General features: G+C 31.3%; 1 pseudogene; it reads right to left on the bottom strand.

Annotated features, from left to right (window-relative positions):
• Positions 1-7,705: 7,705 nt before the first annotated feature.
• Positions 7,706-8,581, bottom strand: LOC107916094 (uncharacterized; annotated as a pseudogene).

Here is an 8,581-nt window from a genome sequence, read left to right as displayed (position 1 = left end):
CTTGATTCACGTGATTAAGTGCACTTAACAAAATTTAAGTATTATCATCTACAGTAGTCTAGTTCTGTTTTAACTAGACCTTAACTTGCCTAACTAAACCAACATACAAAAGTAATAAATAAATCTAAACAACTTTGAACTTAACTAGTTCGCTCAAAGCATCAGGGTTGGGCGGATACTTAACAAAAGAGTCCGTCAAACCTTAGAGCTTGCCAAACTAGGATTTCTTCAAATGGCCTATTACACAGAATTCTATACTTAGTTAGAAGAAATACTTTACTTACTCAAATCTATCTTTAATTTACTATCTATACGCCAAATAGTAACCAAATATGGAGACTTCGCCGGGCGGGCTATTACAAGAGTCTTATCTGCAACGGGTGAATTTGTTACCTCTTCATCGTTGGTACGACGAATTTCTTCTCCCTTCCTTCACTCGAGTTTCTTGGAAACCTCTTGGTAGTGACTTGTTTAAGCTTAATATTGGCAGATTGTCTCTTGGTAACCTGGGATAGGTGGGAGTCGATGCTCTCATTCAGGACCACCTAGGGAATTGAGTGGTTGACTCCTATAGACATATCCCTTACGTTAGTAGCGTCTAAGCTGAACTGTGGGTATTGATGGGCTCCAACTAACAAGATCACTTAATATCAATGACCTAGAGATTGAAGTTGATGTCACCGCCGTTAGTTTTCTAATGGCTAATAATACTACTACTAATTTGATTCTCTCCCCTTTAGTTGATGAGTGCAGGATGCTCCGATGATCTTTAACCAATAGACCTCTGTTGCATGTTTTTTTAGAAGGAAACTAATACGCCAATGTTGTTGCTCATTTAAGGAATAACTTGCAAAGTAACTCTCCATTGGACGGTGTTTTGTCTTCTGCTTTCTGTACTGTTTGTAATATTCCCCATAGTTACTTGAAGACTTTTCACTTGCTAATAAGCATGGTTGTTTTATGTATGGAGCTTGACTCTCTTAATAATTTATGAATATAATTCCCTTTTCGACAAAAAAAAAATTGTAGTATGTGCATGAAATCAAAAGTTTGAAAAATTTGTAGGGTTAATGATAAAGAAATTAATATATTTTTTAAGCTTAATTGAGAGATTTGAGAAATGGCTAGCAAGAATCAAACCCCATTTTCACCATATCAGGAACCAGGAATGTAGAAGATAGTGGCTAAATGTGTGTGAGATTTGAAATCAATTCGTACATGTCTCAATGAACAAGAAAAAAAAAAGAACATGCGAGTCCAAAAATAGAGCAGTGGTGTTGTGGTATTACGGCGAGGCCCATTTCGGAGAAGAAAGGGAACAAAAACCCTGCAAAGATTCTTGCAGACAAAATAGTGATTATGTTTTTGAAAATTTTTGGTGGACCACCTGCAGTTTTCCAGGTAAATGGTGATACCTTTCTTTTAATATCTCAAAAACTTATATATAAATTTTGATTTAATTTATAATTTAATATATAAATTTTGATTCAGTGTAATTGTGTGATTTTAATTCAATTATATAAATAAAACTTTAATTTTAATTTATTTATTTTCATGTTAGATAATTATAATTATTTGTGTGTGCATTAAGTAAACATAAAATAATGTCACATTAAAAACGAATTAATAATTTATAAAAATTAAATCAAAATTATATATTTATACAAAATAAAAAGTCATATATAATATTACATATTTAAACAAAATTAATGAATAATTTTGATATTTACTTGTGTTATTGTAATCCACTCTCTTCCTACAGTCTCCTTCATTGTTACTAATCATGAAAAATATTTGCAAATTGCAATTGGGTGCCTGTAATCTCTAAGGCAATAAAGAACACAAAATGATGAAACCTGAAAAATATACATTCCTCTAACCCACCTCCCTAACTCAATTTCCCTGTAAGAAAATCATGTGCATATTTAATATTGGAAGTGAAAACCATGGATAAAAAAAATCTACCAAAATTAAAAAAAAAAATCTATTTGCACTTCTTTTCAAATTTGATGTTTGAAACAAATAACTTTCATTTTAATTTCTATTAGAATAAAGGTTGGAACAAAATCGAAAAGAAAAGTAAATCAATGAGTAAAGTAAGGAAAAATAACATATAATATTTATTAACGCAGTTACGTTTCACCAATCTTAATCACTCTTCTTAAAATATCTCATTTTCAATCCAAGTCTCTCCAATAAAACTTAACAAGAGAATAACAAAACAATTACTCAATAAAACACTCAAAAAATGTGATACAAGCAACCTATTTATTGGTTGATACAAACTGTCCTTTTGATAGTTTTTTGATAAACTCTAATTTCCCATTCAAAAGTTAAAATTATCCCATTAGTTATCTTAAGTATTTATCAACTTCAAAATTTTCGATAATGATTTTAAACTTTTTCCTTCTCCAAGTTAATCAATTTAAAGACGATGCTCATGCATTAGCATGAAATTACTTCCTCATTAACTACTCAACAAGATTAAAACATAAACTATGTCATTAAAAATTCAAATATAAAATTTTGACTACAATAAAATTGTTATTCTATCTACTATTCCAACATTTCAAAAGGAAAATTTAATGAAAACAAAAGCTTTAAAAATAATTTTAATAAAAAACCCGATGTCTCTCAAATTAAGTTTTATGAAAAAAAAAGTAATATTAAAATTATTTTATCCATTCTATTTTAAATTTAATCATTGATAAATTTAACTATCATATTCAGAAAGGTTAAAAGAAATTATAAAAATGTAATTATGAAACTGGGGAAGAAAGGTCCACAAAAACTCACTCATTACATTTTGCAGGATTGACCATGACTTTTCATTGTAATTAGGGCCACACCCCAAATTTTAATTATACATTTACAAACTGACAAAAACACTCGTTGAAAAATACTTGGCTCTGAAAAAGTCACCTTTTTGGGGTTGACTATAATTAGAGGGAAGAAAAATATGATCTCTGATGATTGATTGTGGATGTGGACCATTCACTAACTTCACTGCCTTCCTACCCCTTTGTTGATTGCTTTGCTTGAAACTTTGAAAGTTGTACAAATCCATTTTCAGAACATTTGCAGTATTTTCTGCAACTTAAGGACAGCCACATAAAGTTTTCAACTTCAACCACAGATGGTTAGGTCCATTTGAAGCTTATGGTCTCAATCCCCTATAACATGGCGGCCTTGTGGGTTTTAACCTCTTATTTGGGCTGCACCTTTTGTTTTGCCTTTCTCTACAACTCACTCCAAAAATACAAGTTGGATCAAATTTTGAATATTCATAAATTTCACATCTTAATTCTAACAACTGTTTGTTTACTATTTTGTCTTACTTATTTGATTAAGTTACCTACTCTTGATTTAGAGACTAGATTTAGAGAATTCTTTTTAATGTACAAATATGATTTTTTTTTACTTTAATTGTCATTGTAGATTGGTTTTCTAGGTAAAGCCCTATAAATGTAGGTTCAATCCTTATTATCTTATCGGGTAAACTACAAAATAGTCATTTTTGTTTGTCTCAGATTACATTTTAGTCATTTATGTTTGAAATGTTACGTTTTAATCACTTAAGTTATCGTTTTATTACGTAGTGATCACTCTACCATTAAGCTTCGTTACCTTCCTAAAGGCAGTCCTATGTGAAAGTCCAAATGAGTTTCAAATGCTAACTTAGATGTTCTACATGGCCCAAATTAAATTTATTTAATAAAAAACCTATTTTCATCCTAGCATCTGGACATCCATGTAATGGCCTAAATTCAAGGTTATCGGAGGTTTTGTAGCCACAAATCCGATTTAAAGATAAATTTATTTTAATATTTTTACATGAATATTGATATGATAGGAAAATCGTATGAAAATATCGATAGAAAAATTTTACAGATTTAGTGGTTAGTTAGAAAAAGAAATTATTGAAGAAATTGGGTAAAAATAAGGTATCGAGACCTCGATCTCGTAAAACCGAGTCGGAAATATTTTTATAAACATTTATGAAGTGTTAGTAATATGGTATTAAAATTTTGTTAGAAAATTTCTACGTTTGGGTAGTTAATTAAGTGAAAATGACTAAATTGAAAAGGGTGTAAAAGTTACTAGAAGGATTAAATAGCTCAATTGTTAAATGAGGAGGGACATAAATTGCAAATAAGCCCAAAAGGAGATATTTTGTGCGGCATAAGCTGAGAAAAATCAGGAGAATTGGTGAAATAAGGGTAAAATGGGAAAATAACAAATTTTACTAACATAAAAATTGGACCAAATTGGAATATCTAGAATTCTCTTCATATTTTCTTCATTATCATCAGCCAAAAACGTCCTAGGGGTTTGTTCAAGCTGGTACTTCATAATTTGTGCACCAAGTGAGTTAATCCTTGCCTTTTTCTTGTATTTTTTGTGTTTCTAAGACTTTTACAACTAGGTCCTATTACTAAATTCATTAGTTTTTGATTTTATGGATGAAATTGAAAGTCACTATGGTTGAGTGTTGTAAGTTTATGATGAAATAACATTAAATTGAAGCTTTAATTTGTTTATGAGATGATTTTATTAGGTAATTTCAATTGAAATTGATTTGTAGGACCTAATTGTGAAAAAGTTTGGAATTAAAGTATAGTGCTAAAATTCTGATGTCCAAAAGTTCTAAAGTAGTTTAAAGTGATAGAATAAAGTGTTAATTGAGAAAAATAAGCTCAATTGAGAGGTTAATTGAGCAGGGATGAAATTATCATTTATTGAAAGCTTAGGGGGAAAATGATAATTAACATCATGCACTAAAATAGTTTTGGACAGCAACAGTAGTCTAACTTTGAAAAATAACCAAAAATTGTAGAGATCAAATTAGAGGATGAATATGATATGAAATTAAAGCTTATTGATTCTAGTTTCTTATAAAAGAAACTATGTAAGCAATGAAATTGTAAATCATGATATATAATAGATTTTGTGAGACACTGTCAGAATGAATTCGGGTTCCCCTATTCTGATTTTGGAAAATCATAAAAAATTTGAGAAAAATAATTAGGGGATTAAATTTATATTTTTAAAATCCTTAATGAGTCTATTTTCAAAATAAACAAACGATAACATCATCTGAACCCTGTATGAGGAGATAATTAATTTTTAGTGAAGAGGGGTCGGAACTGTCGAACAGTGAAACAGGGGAAATTTTAAAGAATAAACTGTACTTATTGGCTAAACCAAAAATTCTGAAAATTTTATGGTAAAAATATATGTGAGTCTAGTTTTAGAGAAAATTTTTAGATCTCAAGTCGGATTCTGTAGCTTAAGATATAATTAATTTAGTGACTATGACTCAAGTGAACAACTTGTTATGAGTAAACAAGTAAATAATGGTATTATGTATATATCAAGGATGTGGAATGGAGTGGAGGAGAAGGAAAAATATATGTGAATATTCATCTAATATGAGTTTATTTTAAATAGCTAATTTACATGTTTTAGGTTCAGGGACTAAATTGAATAAAAGAAAATTTTTAAGGGTAATTTTGTAAAAATTTCAAAAATGACCAAATTGCATGAAATGAATTGTCTTATTATTTAAATTAATAAATTGAATGAAATATTAATTTAGATCAAGATTGGGTGGAAATTCGAGGAAAATGGAAAATTACCAAAATGTCCCTGAATTTTGGTATTTCTGCAATTTAGCCTGATAAGTTCGTGTAACTTGAATTATACTCTTAAATGCTTGAAACGTTTGTTATTGATGTGAGTATGATTTGAATGTTAATTGTATGAAAATTGATGAAACATTGATATATTTGATAAAAAGGGGCAAAATCCCGGTTGAATGGAAGGAAAATTCGATTAATCTCTGAAAAGGAATTGACGGTAAAAAGGATCTAACCCGGACGGGTGATCCTATCCTGATATAGCATTCCCGAAGAATATGTGGAAAATGGATTTAGCCCGGACGGGTAATCCGAATGAGGGTCTGAATTTAGCCTGGATTGGTAATTCAGATCCAAGCTCAGTAGAGTAATTGTCATTGCAGGGGATTTAGCCTAGACTGGTAACCCTGACAATACTCTATGAGTTTATATTACAGGGGATTTAGCCTGGACTGGTAATCCCGCTGTAAGGATGAGGTTCGCGGGAGTGTGCTCTCTGAAATGGACATGTGCGCACATGAATATGAATTGATGGACACGGATTTGTACACTTAGGTGTACCCTTGAAAATCCATTGAAATTCCAAGTAGTTCAACGGGATAGATATGGAAAAATAACAAGGGAATGCAAATCATGGAATTGATGAGCTCATCAATCATGATATATATATTATTGATACATGTAAATTATTGAACTAACTTGAATTTTGAATTTGTGCATGTTAAGGGAATAATGCATTGAATGGATGTATGAATGTTTATTGCATTGTATTGAAAATATTAGGTAAGTATAATTCTTGTTACATGAGCTTACTAAGCACAAAGTGCTCACCCTATTTCTTTTTCCCCTGTTTTGTAATATTAAGAGCTCGGAGGTCGAATTCGATCAGAGATGCATCACACTATCAACCTCAAGATCTCGGTATATAAAGAAATTTTATTTTGGAAATCAATGGCATGTATAGGCTAATAAAGTAAATGTTAATGTGAAATGAATGTAAGGTTACCCATTCGTATGGCTAACAAATTTTGGTTTTGGTATGTGATGAGGTTACCTTATGAATATGTTAAATCTATCTTGAAAATATGTTGAAATGGATTAGTTGTGTTGGATTGGTCTCGGTTTAAAATTGCAGGAAAGATTAGATATTTATAAAGGGGTTATATTGAGTTCAAAACAAAAAACTTTGGGATTTTGTGACAAATTTCTTATGGTTTCAATTTAATCTCGGTTTGGTCCCGATGTATGTTTTGGGCTTCGGAGGCCCATCTAAGGGACGTCATGACATGTTTCGATAAATGAATAGTATTTAACTTGTAATAACGAAAAATTTATTTGGTAAAATCTGGTAATGCCTCGTACCCTATTCCAACGACGAATACGGGTAGGGGGTATTACAATCCAAGTTGGCATCTAAAACCTATTTGGACTGCCATGTAGGATTGTCGTTAGGGAGGTAAAGAAGTTTAACGGTAAAGTGACTACTTTGTAACTAAAATATAACATTTCAAACATAAATTACTAAAATGTAATTAGAAGCAAACAAAAGTGACTATTTTTATAGTTTACCCTTATCTTATCAATTGTGTTGTACAAATTAACTACGTTGTTCCAGTTGTTGTACTTGATACAGTTTCCATAACTTATTACTAAATGTACTTTCGTTTTTAATTTGGAATCCAAAGATGGTAATTTTTTTAGGGTAAACTGTGGTAGAGTTCAACTCTATTCTTTTTTATTACCCAACAACAAAAAGTTACAAAATTATCTCTCAATTATTAATTTTTTTTTGTTACCTACTTATGAAAAGTCAAAAAATGATTTCTTAACTATTCAATTTTATCTTCTTCTTTTTTTTTTATCTCTAACAAGTTAACATGAAAATAAAAACACCCAAAAATTCAAAATAGTTATGTGACTAAAAATGGCAAAATTAAATAATTAAGTGACTATTTTATAAATTTTTATAATTAGATAAAAATAGTTTACCCAAGATTTTAATAATGTATAATCTTCATGGATTTTATCTAGGAGGTGCAAATTTTGGTCCCTAGTTATTGGAGGAGAAGTTGGAATGACCAATTTTCAGGCATACTGATTCTCATTTCTCACCCACAATTTAATATAGATAAGAACATCCAAGGATCACAAAATTTATTCTAAAAGAACAAATGGGGACTGTTAAAAAGACATGACATGTAAAGTTTTCTTTAATTCCTTTGCAGTAAGTACGTATAATCCCCCCCCCCCCTTCGTTTCCTAGGATTACCTGCAAATTCCTTGAGCCTCCTCTCTATTGTAACATAAATTGGCTGCCTAAACATTGAAAACCGACATCGGGAAAGACTTGGACAAGCCGACGAGATTTGTTTTGAACGTAATGGACGAAGATTGGTCGATGTAGATATCGGTTAAGGTGATCCAAATCAAGAACTCCTTGGCTTTAACACCCGTCAGATTCTTGATCTTTTTGGGCTCGAAATAAGCAGTGATCTCGGCGTCGAAGCTGAGGACAACATCCTCTAACTTGCACAACTCCCTCTTCTTTTTATGTCGGAGCCAGACAAAGCCGGTGTCTTTAACGTACCCACATTCTTGAATGTCTTGAAACGTTAGCAACCCAATGGGGAACCTTTTTCTTCTAACAAGGACACGAATTTTTCTCTGCATGTTTCGTCGCCGTAATAAACTTCAGCTTTGGCCTTTATTTCCTTGGTTACACGAGACATGTTTTCGCCCTTAAACTTTGTGTTGGAGCTTTGGTGTTTGCGGTTTTTAAGGGAGGCTTGGAGGGAGTTTTTGAGGCGTAGGGTGTTAGTCATGTTTGACCCTCACCAGCAAATTCGGCTATTAGTGTGCGAATATTACGTTTACAGCACACATTAGCAAGTTCTTAATGGAACTTGTTTAATGGGTTTCAATGTTTGTCCAACTTAACTCTG

The sequence above is a fragment of the Gossypium hirsutum genome, chromosome D10 (genome assembly GCF_007990345.1).
Source record: "Gossypium hirsutum isolate 1008001.06 chromosome D10, Gossypium_hirsutum_v2.1, whole genome shotgun sequence".
NCBI lineage: Eukaryota > Viridiplantae > Streptophyta > Magnoliopsida > Malvales > Malvaceae > Gossypium > Gossypium hirsutum.
This window is presented reverse-complemented; position numbering and strand designations above follow the sequence as displayed.